This window comes from Suncus etruscus, chromosome 6 (assembly GCF_024139225.1).
Source record: "Suncus etruscus isolate mSunEtr1 chromosome 6, mSunEtr1.pri.cur, whole genome shotgun sequence".
NCBI classification, from domain to species: Eukaryota; Metazoa; Chordata; class Mammalia; order Eulipotyphla; family Soricidae; genus Suncus; species Suncus etruscus.
The window spans coordinates 91,834,028-91,849,065 of record NC_064853.1 but is presented as its reverse complement, the minus strand read 5'-3'; the positions used below and the strand labels follow the sequence as shown (position 1 = coordinate 91,849,065).

Here is a 15,038-nt window from a genome sequence, read left to right as displayed (position 1 = left end):
TGTTTCCAGAAGTTCTGCTTAGTTGCAGTTGTCTCAGTCAGACCTCTGGAATTAGAGATCTTGGTTGTTGTACAAATCATAGGCCAAAGTCTAAACTAGGGTCTATTTTATTGGTCCCAGGATACTTTCTGCCCATCTCTCTGGGTCATTCTTTTTTTTGTTTGTTTGTTTGTTTGTTTTTGGTTTTTTTTTTGGGGGGGCACACCTGGTGACGCTCAGGGGTTACTCCTGGCTATGCGCTCAGAAGTTGCTCCTGACTTGGGGTACCATATGGGACGCTGGGGGATTGAACCACGGTCTGTCCAAGGCTAGCGCAGGCAAGGCAGGCACCTTACCTCTAGCACCACCGTCTGGCCCCATGGGTCACTCTTAATACTGCTCTGACACCAATATACCCCAGTTTTGGCATGACATCCTGACAATGAGGAAATGGCAACAACTTGGTCTAAGAACAGGTTGTCTCATCTCAACACCTAATAATAAGATGAAATCATTCTTTGATCAGTGCAAAAGCCAAGATTGCTAACTACAGAAGACTGACTGTGACCACAATGACTGGGCAGAATGTATCTGGGACCAATAAACAAATCCCTTTTTTTCTTTTTCTATTTTTTATTACCTTCAAACAGAACCTCATAACTTGAACCATCTTGTTCTGCCTCACAAATTGAGGGGAAATAATGGAGGGCACCAAGACCAAACAGTCATATAAACATTGAGTAGAAATAAAATGGGGGCCAGAGAGATAGCATGGAGGAAAGGCATTTGTTTTTCATGCAGAAGGACGGTGGTTCAAATCCCAGCATCCCATATGGACCCTGTACCTGCCAGGGGCGATTTCTGAGCATAGAGTCAGGAGTAATCCCTGAGCGCTCCCAGGTGTGACCCAAAAACAAAAAAACAAAAACAAAGAAAAAGAAATAAAAAATGATCAGACTTAAATACCAAATCCAAACCCAACTACAACAGAATCGATACCCAATCTACAACAAGCTAGACACAGAAGGGATCACTTATACTAGCAGCCTGGGTGGCAAAGGGGAGGCAATAAGGGATGCATGCTGGGAACAAGGGTTGATGAAGGACAATGATTTGTAATCTACTTTGGTAAAATAAAAATTATTTTAAAAAATTGAGGGTTTTAAATTTAATAATGTGTCCCCAAGTAGCCCCAGGATAGCCACCCCTAACAAAAATATATTTTTTTAAAAAATAATATTTCTATTTAAGCACCATGATTACAAACAATATTGTAGTTTATTTCTGTCATAAAAAGAGCACCTACCTTCACCAGTGCAACCTTCCTACCACCAATGACCCCCCCATACCCCTTCTTCCCCCCACCCCCTGCCTGTATTAAAGACAGGCACTCTATTTCTCTCACTCATTAACATTGTCATGATAGTGTCGTCATTTCTCTAACTGCATTCACCACTCTTTGTGGTGAGCTTCATACCATGAGCTGATCCTTCCAGCTCTCATCTCTATTGTCTCTGGGCATTATTACAATAACTTCTTTTATTTCTCTTAAAACCCATATATGAGTGAGACTATTCTGTGTCTCTCTCTCCCACTCCCTGACTTATTTCACTTAGCATAATAGTTTCCATGTCTATCCATGTATAGAAAAATATTATGACTTCATCTCTCCTGACAGCTACATAATAATCCATTGTGCATATTACTACAGTTTCTTTAGCCATTCATCTGTTGAAGGGCATCTAGGTTGTTTCCAGATGTGAGGAATGTATTTTTGTATTACGTTTTTGTGTTCCTAGGTTATATCCCTAGGAGTAATATAGCTGGATCATATGGGAGCTCAATTTCCAGGTTTTTGAGTAATTTCCATATTGATTTTCATAAAGGTTGGACTAGATGGCATTCTCACCAGCAGTGAATGAGAGTTCCTTTCTCTCCACATCCCCACCAGCACTGATTGTTCTTGTTCTTTGTGATGTGTGCCATTTTCTGTGGTGTGAGATGGTACCTCATTGTAGTCTTGATCTGCATCTCCCTGATGATTAGTGATGTGGAGCATTTTTCATGTGCCTTTTGAATACTTGTATTTCTTCTTTGAGTAATTGTCTGCTTATTTCTTCTCCCCATTTTTTGATGGGGCTAAATGTTTTTCTTTTCTTGTTAAGTCTGTCAGTACTTTGTATATCTTAAATGTTAGTCCCTTATATGATGGGTATTGGGTGAATAGTTTCTCCCATTCAATGAGTTGTTTTTGTGTCCTTGGCACTATTTCCCTTTAAGATGCAGAAGCTGGGCCGGGCGGTGGCGCTGGAGGTAAGGTGCCTGCCTTGCCTGCGCTAGCCTAGGACGGACCGCGGTTCGATCCTCCGGTGTCCCATATGGTCCCCCAAGAAGCCAGGAGCAACTTCTGAGCGCATAGCCAGGAGTAACCCCTGAGCGTCACAGGGTGTGGCCCAAAAACCAAAAAAAAAAAAAAAAAAAAAAGATGCAGAAGCTTTTCAGCTTAATCTATTACCATCTGTTTATCTCTGCTTCCATTTGTTTGTTTCCTCCTTGAAGATGCCTTTAGTCTCAATGTTATAGAGTGTTTTTACCTATGTGTTGTTCTATATAACTTATGGTTTCTAGTCTGATATCCAGGTCATTAATCCATTTGCATTTGACCTTTGTGCATGATGTTAGATGGAGATCTGAGTTCGCTTTTATGCAAGTGGCTGACCAGTTGTCCCAATACCACTTGTTGACAAGGCTTTCTTTGCTCCAAAAAAGAAAATCTTTAAAAAAAATTAGAAATAGGGGTCAGAGCGGTGGTGCAAGTGGTAGGGCATTTGCCTTGCATGTGCTAACCTAGGATGGAACACGGTTCGATCCCCTGGCATCCCATATGGTCCCCCAAGCCAGGAACAATTTCTGAGTGCACAGTTAGAAGTAACTCCTGAGGGGCCAGAGAGATAGCATGGAAATAAGGCATTTGCCTTTTATACAAAAGGATGGTGGTTCGAATCCCGGCATCCCATATGGTCCCCTGTGCCTGCCAGGGGCGATTTCTGAGCATAGAGCCAGGAATAACCCCTGAGCACTGCAGGATGTGACCCAAAACCAAAAAAAAAAAAAAAGAAGTAACTTCTGAGCATCACTGGGTGTGGCCCAAAAAACCAAAAAAAAAAATATCTTTATTTTTTTTTTTATGTACTTTTTAAGTTTGGGATTCTTTTTTTTTTTTAATGCATAATTTTTTTTTATTTAAACACCTTGATTACATACATGATTGTGTTTGGGTTTCAGTCATAAAAGGAACACCACCCATCACCAGTGCAATATTCCCATCACCCAAGTCCCAAATCTCCCTCCTCCCCACCCAACCCCCCCCCTGTACCCTAAACAGGCTCTACATTTCCCTCATACATTCTCAATATTAGGACAGTTCAAAATGTAGTTATTTCTCTAACTAAACTCATCACTCTTTGTGGTGAGCTTCCTGAGGTGAGCTGGAACTTCCAGCTCTTTTCTCTTTTGTGTCTGAAAATTATTATTACAAGGGTGTCTTTCATTTTTCTTAAAACCCATAGATAAGTGAGACCATTCTGCGTTTTTCTCTCTCTCTCTGACTTATTTCACTCAGCATAATAGATTCCATGTACATCCATGTATAGGAAAATTTCATGACTTCATCTCTCCTGACAGCTGCATAATATTCCATTGTGTATATGTACCACAGTTTCTTTAGCCATTCGTCTGTTGAAGGGCATCTTGGTTGTTTCCAGAGTCTTGCTATGGTAAATAGAGCTGCAATGAATATAGGTGTAAGGAAGGGGTTTTTTGTATTGTATTTTTGTGTTCCTAGGGTATATTCCTAGGAGTGGTATAGCTGGATCGTATGGGAGCTCGATTTCCAGTTTTTGGAGGAATCTCCATATCGCTTTCCATAAAGGTTGAACTAGACAGCATTCCCACCAGCAGTGGATAAGAGTTCCTTTCTCTCCACATCCCCGCCAACACTGTTTATTCTCATTCTTTGTGATGTGTGCCATTCTCTGGGGTGTGAGGTGGTATCTCATCGTTGTTTTGATTTGCATCTCCCTGATGATTAGTGATGTGGAACATTTTTTTCATGTGTCTTTTGGCCATGCGTATTTCTTCTTTGTCAAAGTGTCTGTTCATTTCTTCTCCCCATTTTTTGATGGGGTTAGATGTTTTTTTCTTGTAAAGTTCTGTCAGTGCCTTGTATATTTTGGAGATTAGCCCCTTATCTGATGGGTATTGGGTGAATAGTTTCTCCCACTCAGTGGGTGGCTCTTGTATCCTGGGCACTATTTCCTTTGAGGTGCAGAAGCTTCTCAGCTTAATATATTCCCATCTGTTAATCTCTGCTTTCACTTGCTTGGAGAGTGCAGTTTCCTCCTTGAAGATGCCTGTAATGTCCTGGAGTGTTTTGCCTATGTGCTGTTCTATATATCTTATGGTTTTGGGGCTGATATCGAGGTCTTTAATCCATTTGGATTTTACCTTTGTACATGATGTTAGCTGGGGGTCTAAGTTTAATTTTTTTTTTCAAGTTTGTGACCTTATTCTTTTTTTTTTTTATTGACACCCAGAACAGTTGATTTATTTTATTTTTTTTAATTTTTTTTTTATTTAAACACCTTGATTACATACATGATTGTGTTTGGGTTTCAGTCATAAAAGGAACACCACCCATCACCAGTGCAACATTCCCATCACCCAAGTCCCAAATCTCCCTCCTTCCCCCCCCAACCCCCGCCTGTACCCTAAACAGGCTCTACATTTCCCTCATACATTCTCAATATTAGGACAGTTCAAAATGTAGTTATTTCTCTAACTAAACTCATCACTCTTTGTGGTGAGCTTCCTGAGGTGAGCTGGAACTTCCAGCTCTTTTCTCTTTTGTGTCTGAAAATTATTATTACAAGGGTGTCTTTCATTTTTCTTAAAACCCATAGATGAGTGAGACCATTCTGCGTTTTTCTCTCTCTCTCTGACTTATTTCACTCAGCATAATAGATTCCATGTACATCCATGTATAGGAAAATTTCATGACTTCATCTCTCCTGACAGCTGCATAATATTCCATTGTGTATATGTACCACAGTTTCTTTAGCCATTCGTCTGTTGAAGGGCATCTTGGTTGTTTCCAGAGTCTTGCTATGGTAAATAGAGCTGCAATGAATATAGGTGTAAGGAAGGGGTTTTTGTATTGTATTTTTGTGTTCCTAGGGTATATTCCTAGGAGTGGTATAGCTGGATCGTATGGGAGCTCGATTTCCAGTTTTTGGAGGAATCTCCATATCGCTTTCCATAAAGGTTGAACTAGACAGCATTCCCACCAGCAGTGGATAAGAGTTCCTTTCTCTCCACATCCCCGCCAACACTGTTTATTCTCATTCTTTGTGATGTGTGCCATTCTCTGGGGTGTGAGGTGGTATCTCATCGTTGTTTTGATTTGCATCTCCCTGATGATTAGTGATGTGGAACATTTTTTCATGTGTCTTTTGGCCATGCGTATTTCTTCTTTGTCAAAGTGTCTGTTCATTTCTTCTCCCCATTTTTTGATGGGGTTAGATGTTTTTTTCTTGTAAAGTTCTGTCAGTGCCTTGTATATTTTGGAGATTAGCCCCTTATATGATGGGTATTGGGTGAATAGTTTCTCCCACTCAGTGGGTGGCTCTTGTATCCTGGGCACTATTTCCTTTGAGGTGCAGAAGCTTCTCAGCTTAATATATTCCCATCTGTTAATCTCTGCTTTCACTTGCTTGGAGAGTGCAGTTTCCTCCTTGAAGATGCCTGTAATGTCCTGGAGTGTTTTGCCTATGTGCTGTTCTATATATCTTATGGTTTTGGGGCTGATATCGAGGTCTTTAATCCATTTGGATTTTACCTTTGTACATGATGTTAGCTGGGGGTCTAAGTTTAATTTTTTGCAAGTGGCTATCCAATTGTGCCAACACCACTTGTTGAAGAGGCTTTCCCTGCTCCATTTAGGATTTCCTGCTCCTTTATCAAAAATTAGATGGTTGTATCTCTGGGGAACATTTTCTGAGTATTCAAGCCTATTCCACTGATCTGAGGACCTATCCTTATTCCAATACCATGCTGTTTTGATAACTGTTGCTTTGTAGTACAGTTTAAAGTTGGGAAAAGTAATTCCTCCCATATTCTTTTTCCCAATGATTGCTTTAGCTATTCGAGGGTGTTTATTGTTCCAAATGAATTTCAAAAGTGTCTGATCCACTTCTTTGAAGAATGTCATGGGTATCTTTAGAGGGATGGCATTAAATCTGTATAATGCCTTGGGGAGTATTGCCATTTTGATGATGTTAATCCTGCCAATCCATGAGCAGGGTATGTGTTTCCATTTCCGTGTGTCCTCTCTTATTTCTTGGAGCAGAGTTTTATAGTTTTCTTTGTATAGGTCCTTCACATATTTAGTCAAGTTGATTCCAAGATATTTGAGTTTGTGTGGTACTATTGTGAATGGGGTTGTTTTCTTAATGTCCATTTCATCCTTATTACTATTGGTATATAGAAAGGCCATTGATTTTTGTGTGTTAATTTTGTAGCCTGCCACCTTGCTATATGAGTCTATTGTTTCTAGAAGCTTTTTGATAGAGTCTTTAGGGGTTTTCTAAGTAGAGTATCATGTCATCTGCAAACAGTGAGAGCTTGACTTCTTCCTTTCCTATCTGGATTCCCTTGATATCCTTTTCTTGCCTAATCGCTATAGCAAGTACTTCCAGTGCTATGTGAATAGGAGTGGTGAGAGAGGACAGCCTTGTCTTGTGCCAGAATTTAGAGGGAAGGCTTTCAGTTTTTCTCCATTGAGGATAATATTTGCCACTGGCTTGTGGTAGATGGCCTTCACTATATTGAGAAAGGTTCCCTCCATTCCCATCTTGCTGAGAGTTTTGATCAAGAATGGGTGTTGGACCTTATCAAATGCTTTCTCTGCATCTATTGATATGATCATGTGGTTTTTATTTTTCTTGTTATTGATGTTGTGTATGATGTTGATAGATTTACGGATGTTAAACCAGCCTTGCATTCCTGGGATGAAACCTACTTGATCGTAGTGGATGATCTTCTTAACGAGGCATTGAATCCTATTTGCCAGGATTTTGTTGAGGATCTTTGCATCTGCATTCATCAGTGATATTGGTCTGTAATTTTCTTTTTTGGTAGCGTCTCTGTCTGGTTTAGGTATCAAGGTGATGTTGGCTTCATAAAAGCTATTTGGAAGTGTTTCTGTTTGTTCAATTTCATGAAAGAGACTTGCCAAGATTGGCAGTAGTTCCTCTTGGAAAGTTTGATAGAATTCATTAGTGAATCCATCTGGACCTGGGCTTTTGTTTTTTCGGCAGACATTTGATTACTGTTTTAATTTCATCAATGGTGATGGGGGTGTTTAGATATGCTACATCCTCTTCCTTCAACCGTGGAAGATTATAAGAGTCCAAGAATTTATCCATTTCTTCCAGGTTCTCATTTTTAGTGGGCGTAGAGTTTTTCAAAGTAGTTTCTGATTACCCTATGAATCTCTGTCATATCAGTAGTGATCTCTCCTTTTTCATTCCTGATACGAGTTATCAAGTTTCTCTCTCTCTCTCTTTCTTTGTTAGGTTTGCCAGTGGTCTATCAATCTTGTTTATTTTTTCAAAGAACCAACTTCTGCTTTCGTTGATCTTTCGGATTGTTTTTTGAGTTTCCACTTCGTTGATTTCTGCTCTCAGCTTTGTTATTTCCTTCTGTCTTCCTATTCTTGGGTCCTTTTGTTGAGCATTTTCTAGTTCTATTAGCTGTGTCATTAAGCTACTCAGGTAAGCTCCTTCTTCCTTCCTGATGTGTGCTTGCAAAGCTATAAATTTTCCTCTCAGTACTGCTTTTGCTGTGTCCCATAGGTTCTGAGAGTTTGTGTCTTGATTGTCATTTGTTTCCAGGAACCTTTTGATTTCCTCCTTGATTTCATCTCGGACCCACTGGTTATTGAGCATGAGGCTGTTTAACTTCCAGGTGTTAAAGTGTTTCTTCTGAGTCCCTTTGGAGTTCACAAATAATTTCAGAGCCTTGTGGTCAGCGAAGGTAGTCTGCAAAATTTCTATCCTCTTGATCTTATGGAGGTATGTTTTATGTGCCAGCATGTAGTCTATCCTGGAGAATGTCCCATGTACATTGGAGAAGAATGTGTATCCAGGTTTCTGGGGATGGAGTGTCCTATATATATCCACTAGGCCTCTTTCTTCCATTTCTCTCCTCAGGTCTAGTATATTCTTGTTGGGTTTCAGTCTGGTTGACCTGTCCAGTGTTGACAAAGCCGTGTTAAGGTCCCCCACAATTATTGTGTTGTTGTTGATATTATTTTTCAGATTTGTCAACAGTTGTATTAAATATTTTGCTGGCCCCTCATTCGGTGCATATATGTTTAGGAGAGTGAATTCTTCCTGCTCTACGTACCCCTTGATTAATATAAAATGTCCGTCTTTGTCCCTTACAACCTTCCTGAGTATAAAGTTTGCATTATCTGATATTAGTATGGCCACTCCAGCTTTTTTATGGGTGTTGTTTGCTTGGATAACTTTTCTCCAGCCTTTTATTTTGAGTCTATGTTTGTTCTGACTATTCAGGTGCGTTTCTTGTAGGCAGCAGAAGGTTGGATTGAGTTTTTTGATCCATTTAGCCACTCTGTGTCTCTTAACTGGTGCATTTAGTCCATTGACGTTGAGAGAAAGAATTGTCCTGGGATTTAACGCCATCTTTATTTCAAAATTTGGTGTGTCTTTTGGGTAGTCTTGTCTTAGATTAGGTCTTTCAGTTTTTCTCTTAAGACTGGTTTTGTGTCTGTGAAGTTTCTGAGCTGTTTTTTGTCTGTGAAACCATGTATTCTTCCATCAAACCGGAAAGTGAGTTTTGCTGGGTATAGTATTCTGGGTGAAGCATTCATTTCATTCAGTCTTGTCACAATATCCCACCACTGCTTTCTGGCATTGAGCGTTTCTGGTGACAGGTCTGCTGTAAATCTCAGGGAAGCTTGCTTGAACATGATTTCCCCTTTTGATCTTGCTGTTTTCAGAATTCTGTCTCTATCTGTGGGATTTGTCATTGTGACTAGGATGTATCTTGGGGTGGTTTTTCTGGGGTCTCTTTTGGTTGGTACTCTTCGGGCATGCAGGATTTGATCACATATATTCTTTAGCTCTGGAAGTTTCTCTTTAATGATGTTCTTGACCATTGATTCTTCCTGGAAATTTTCTTCCTGGGTCTCTGGGACTCCAATGATTCTTAAGTTGTTTCTGTTGATCTTATCATAGACTTCTATTTTCGTCTGTTCCCATTCTTTGACTAATTTTTTCCATTGTCTGCTCATTTGCTTTAAGTTTTTTGTCCAATCTCTCCTGCTGTATGGAATTGTTATGTATCTCATCTTCCACAGCACCAAGTCTATTCTCAGCTTCTGATACCCTGTCCCAGAGCTTATCCATTTTGTCATTCACTTCGTTTACTGACTTTTTCAGTCCTGTTAGTTGACATGTTATTTCAGTTTGGAGTTTTGTGATTTCTGTCTTCATATTTTCTTGGTTCTTATTAGTGTTCTGTTCAACTCGATCCATGGTTTCTTTGAGTTCTTTGAGTATCTTCCATATTGCTAGTCTAAAGTCCTTATCTGAGAGGTTGATTAGTTGGTTGGTCATTATCTGGTCCTCAGAATTGTCTTCTTCATTCTCTATGTCTGATGCTGGCCTGCGTTGTTTCCCCATTGTCACACTTGTATTGTGGGTTTTTCTACGTGTTGTGGTGGTATTCATTGGCTATATGATGCAGGCAGCACACTCCTCTGGCTCTCCCCTTTCTGGATGGGCCGACTTGCCTCTAAGGGAGGGGAGTCTTCAGTGGATGAAGCCTCACACAGGATCAAATCTTAGGCCTGAACATGCAGCAGAGACGACAGTCCGGAGAGAAATGCTTGCTTCTGTGATCCAGCACGGTTCTTAGTGTGATTTTTTCTTCTTGTTGCAATGGTGTTCTTTTCTTAGAAAGAGCGCAGGGTCGCTCGATCGCTCGCTGGGTAGCTTCAGAATGCAGTTTTTTTGGGGGGTTCACTTCCCAGGGCTCTGAGGAGGGTTGCTCGCTGGGTAGCTTCAGAATGCAGTTTTTGGGGGTTTGCTTCCCAGGGCTCTGAGGAGAGCTTCCAGAGTTCAGGAAAGACAGAGAAGAACAGGGCAGGGCTCCCTTCAGTTTCCTCAGAAGAAGCACCGCCAGGTGGGCACTCCGCAAGTGAGTCAGTCAGCACTTTACCTGGCAGTTCCCCCGGTCAGCCATTTCTTACTCACTCACCCGCTCGCTGGGTAGCTCCAGAATCAAGCATCATGTAATTTAATCTATGAATAGTTAAGTATTTGGTCTTAAAATTACTTATTTTAATACTTAATATCATGATCTTTTGTGGGCTTAAATTTTGGGCCATTCTTGACTTTGCTCAGATATCATTATTGGCTGTCATGGGGAGACCATATGCAGCGACAGTGATCAAATTAGGCTCAGGCAAGCACACCAACACCAAGTATATCTCTGGCTCCTGACATGACTATTTAATTCTTTAAGGTCAACAAATAGATATTTAAAATATTCAAATTTTCCAATCATCTCACCAATTTCCCATTGTTTTATAGTTTATTTGAATTATTATTTAATGGTATTCACACATTATGATTTGTTGCAGTTTTCTTATGCCTCTATTTTCTTAGGTACTTCCCAAGTGGTGTTATTAGATTTGGGCCCCACTGGTAAAATTTTGGTCAACCAGACCACAGGCCTGAGAATGCAGAACTGCTCACACCTGTAACACAGAGATACTCATCTCTTCTAGGAGATAGTGCTTAGGGTACCATGAGTGTTGGAAGTCAAATACTTCAGGCTCATGCTAGTCTTGTGTCTATATTCTGTCCAGTGCTCCTTGTTTCTTGTAATCCATAGGTTTCTTTCTCCATCTCTCTGTAATACATGTGTGATTTTATTTGAGGAAACATTACTTGCTATGAGTTTACCATAGTCAGAGTTTTGTGAATTGCTGCACTTAAATATTATTCTATTTTCTTTCTATATTTTGTGAAAATTGGTAGATCAACAGGTGTGTTCAAATTCACTTTTTCTTTTCTTTCCTTTTTTTGCGGGGAGGGCACACCCGGCAAGCACCCTGCCTGCTGCACTATCACTCTGGCCCCTCACTTTTTCTTTTGTTAAATTGGCTATAAGTGATGAATTTTGCCAAGACCCATTTACTTATATATAGCTACAAAAATGTTGCTATTTCATTTTTATGGAAAGGGAGGTCACATTTAACATTTAACAGGGTTAAACAGGGTTTACTCCTGGCTGTGTGCACAGGCATCATTCTTTTCAGGGTTAGGGGAATCATACCACATGCTGGGGATGAAGCTGGGCAGGCTGCACGCAAAGCAAATGCCTACCTTCAGTACTATCTCTCTGGCTCCCAAATGGTGACATTTCAACTCTATCATTTCTTTTTAATTATAATAATAAATTATAATAATGTTAAATATAATTATGTACTTGTTAGCCAGAGTATATCTATATATTCTACTATTTATTAAACTTCTGCCTTATGCTAGGCATTGTGACTGGGTGAAATATACCCTAGTGGTGTTTAGGGGCTATTTCCTGGCAGTGTACAAAGGACCATGTGGTGTTGGGGACTGAATCTAGAGTTCCTGCCTGTGAAACATAAGTTTTTGCTTTTTGAATTATTTCACTGGCCCTATGATAGTCTTTTTAGAGATAACATTTTATAAGTCAAAGTGTTAACAATTTATTCATGTTTTCCCCTAAAATTATTTTTCTTTCTATTCTCCCGGTTTAACCTTTTTTCCTTTCTCTCTCTTCCTCCTTTAGATTTGTTGCAACAAGGACACAGTTCTAGCAGTGATCTCTTGAGAACAGGATGTGAGCCAGAGTTTTGTGATGTGCATAAGTTAAATTTGTTGTTTTCTTTTGGGGGCCTGTTGAAGGAAATACAGCCTTTTCTCAGCAGCACTTGTCATATAAAGTTAGGTTTACTGGAGAAGTACCTGATCCGGACAGATTTTACCTGCATCTTCAGCATTTTGAAGGCCAACTCATTCTGGAATTTGTGTGATGTTTGTGGGAAATGACTCAAATTTTTGCTTTCAGTCAAGTTACGAGCTTAGGTATAGTGTGAGTAAGCTGTCTATGTTCAGAGTTTCAATCATAGTTTGATCATTTGTATGATAGAAGATGCCATCTCACATAAAATTAAAGAATGCTCTGATTTCTCACAAAACAGCTTTTAGTACACAGATTATGGAAATTTGAAGAAAAAAAAGAAAGAAAGCCACACCTGGGCTGGAGAGAGTAGAGCTTGTAGGGCTCTAGTTTTGCATGCAGCCTATCTGGGCCCCAGAGTATCGCCAGGAATTATTCCTGAGTTCTGAGCTAGGAATAATTCTTGAGCGTCACGGTGGTGTGGCACAAGCATGGAAAAATGGAAAGAAAAAAAAAAAAGAAAAAGGAAAAAAATACCAAACCTATTGCAGACTAGGCTTTTGTGTAATGGGTGGGTGGGACCCAGATGTAAGTTAGGAGGGGTTTGTATATGCTCTGTACTCAGAAATCCTCCTGGCAAGCTGGGGGGAGGGCCAGGGGGCCATATGAGGGAATTGAACCCTGGTTCGTCCCAGGTTTGCCAGGTGCAAGGCAAATGCTCTGCCAATGTGCTAATCTCTCCTGTTCCCTCAAATCAATTTAATCTATGTTTGTTTTCTTTTTTTTTTTGGTTTATTTTTGGTTTTTGTTTTTTGAGGGGGGGCCACACCCGGGGTTGCTCAGGGGTTACTCCTGGCTTTCTGCTCAGAAATAGCTCCTGGCAGGCACAGGGGACCATATGGGACACGGGGATTCGAACCAGCCACCTTTGGTCCTGGATTGGCTGCTTGCAAGGCAAACACCGCTGTGCTATCTCTCCGGGCCCTATGTTTGTTTTCTTTAATTGAGGGAGGAAAAAGCAGTTAAGGGGAAAAACCCGTAGGAACCACAGAAATAGTACAGCAGTTTGGACACTTGCGTTGTATGTAGCTGACCTGCATCAGATACCATATAAGGTCTCTTGAGGTCACCAGGAATGATCCCTGAGCACAGAGCCAGGCATAAACTCTGATCACCCTGGATATGACCCAGCCCCTCTACCCAATACCCCCCAACCAAAAAAGAAAAGAAAATTAAAACTTTCATGTCTCACCTTGTTCGCATTTTATTTTTTCACTATTTTTATTTTTATAACAACCATTATTTACATGCCAGATTTTTACAGTTCTTAATGTTCCGCATTTGTAATTTAGTATTTTAATAATTTAAGCTTTTGGGCTGCCATGTTATCTTTGTAGTTGTTATTTGACATAACCATGGTTAAACATTTGAGTGATTTCACTTCGACCTATAAAACTGCCATGATCATCATTGTGTGTAAATTATTTCCTTAGAATACATTCCCAGGGGTGTGATAACTGGGTGAAAATATATGGGCATTTTTATGCTCTTAATAGATTTTGCCATATTGCTTTCCAAAGGCTAATAACAATGAACCTGACACCAGCGATAAATGTGTGTCGTTTAAAGTGATTATTTTAAATCAATTATTCACCAGACATATGTGAAGGCATGTCTCAGGATGTCGGCCAGAAGCTTCCATTTAACTGACTCATTCATTCATAAGAAATTCTAAGTAAAACAAAGAGACAGTGTATGCTGAATAAATGATTCTAGAAAAGCCAGTGGGCTATTACTGTATGAAATGCTTGGGAACCTTTCAAATTTTACAAGTCTGATGACAATTTTGCACATTTAATGCAATGTTCAGAGATTTATTTGGAATTTGTTATAAAAAGAAAGGTGAAGTAGAATTTTTTTAAATGCTAGTTTACCAGAATTTCTTCTTCTTTTATATACCAATTAAGGCTTTGTTCTGTTGTGCTTAGTTTGGAGACTATAGGTAAAATAGGTTATGTTTCAAAAGCATTAGTGAGCTCTGAATAGATATTAGCTCCAGACAATGACATTATAGTGACATCCATCATTTGTACATATAGATCTTTTAACTTTCAAAGCACTTTTATGTAATTTTCTCATTGGCTTCCTACAATTATTACATAGATTGGGCCAGAATGGCACTGCCATCTCATTTAGACTAAGAGAGAAAAGCAGGTACAAGGAGACTTGCCTAAAACCTTAGCACTTTTCTAGATATGTCTGGACTCTTGTCTTTTTTTTTTTTTTTTAAATATGGAACACTTCACGAATTTGCATGTCATCCTTGTGCAGGGGCCATGCTAATCTTCTCTGTATCGTTTCAATTTTAGTATATGTGCTGCCGAAGCGAGCACTTGTCTTTTTTTTTTAACCTAAGCATATAGTTTTAAAAACAAAATAATACGAAACAAATTCTGGGACCAGAGTGATAGTAAAATGGGTAGAGCATTTGTCTTGTACAAGGTCGACCCAAGTTCAATCCCTAGCACCTTGTTTGGTCCCCTAAGACCTGCTAAGAGTGATCCTTAATGCAGAACCAGGAATAAGCCCTGAGCGATGCTAGGTATGGACCCCTCAAAAAAAAAAAAAAAGCAAGCAAAATACTCTTCCAAATGAAGTCAAAACACTGATTTATAGAACATAACTTACTATGGTAGATGATGAGTGGGGTTGTGTGTTTGTGTATGATGTGTATGGTGTGTGGTTGAGGGGTTAGTATGGGGGGCATTCTGGTGGAGGTGTGGACTTGGAACATTGTATGCAAGAAACCCTATCATTAACAGTATTGTTAATCACAGTGTTTAAAATTAAAAAAAAAAAACAAAAACAGAACCTCCTTCAGATCAGTACTGTGCTCAAATTATATTAAAACATATATGACTATAGGCCAGAGAAATAGTATAATGAGTAAGGCACTTGACTTGCATGTGGTCTACCTGTGTTTGATCCCTGGCATCACATACAGTCCCCCAAACCCTGCCAAGAAGTAA

The 15,038-nt window shown here is 39.7% G+C and overlaps 1 non-coding gene across 1 annotated transcript; it reads right to left on the bottom strand.

Moving 5' to 3' along the window:
• Positions 1 to 14,295: 14,295 nt before the first annotated feature.
• Positions 14,296 to 14,402, bottom strand: LOC126012891 (U6 spliceosomal RNA). Its single transcript, XR_007497237.1, has one exon. It is a non-coding gene; the product is annotated as a U6 spliceosomal RNA (small nuclear RNA).
• Between the last annotated feature and the right edge of the window lie 636 nt (positions 14,403 to 15,038).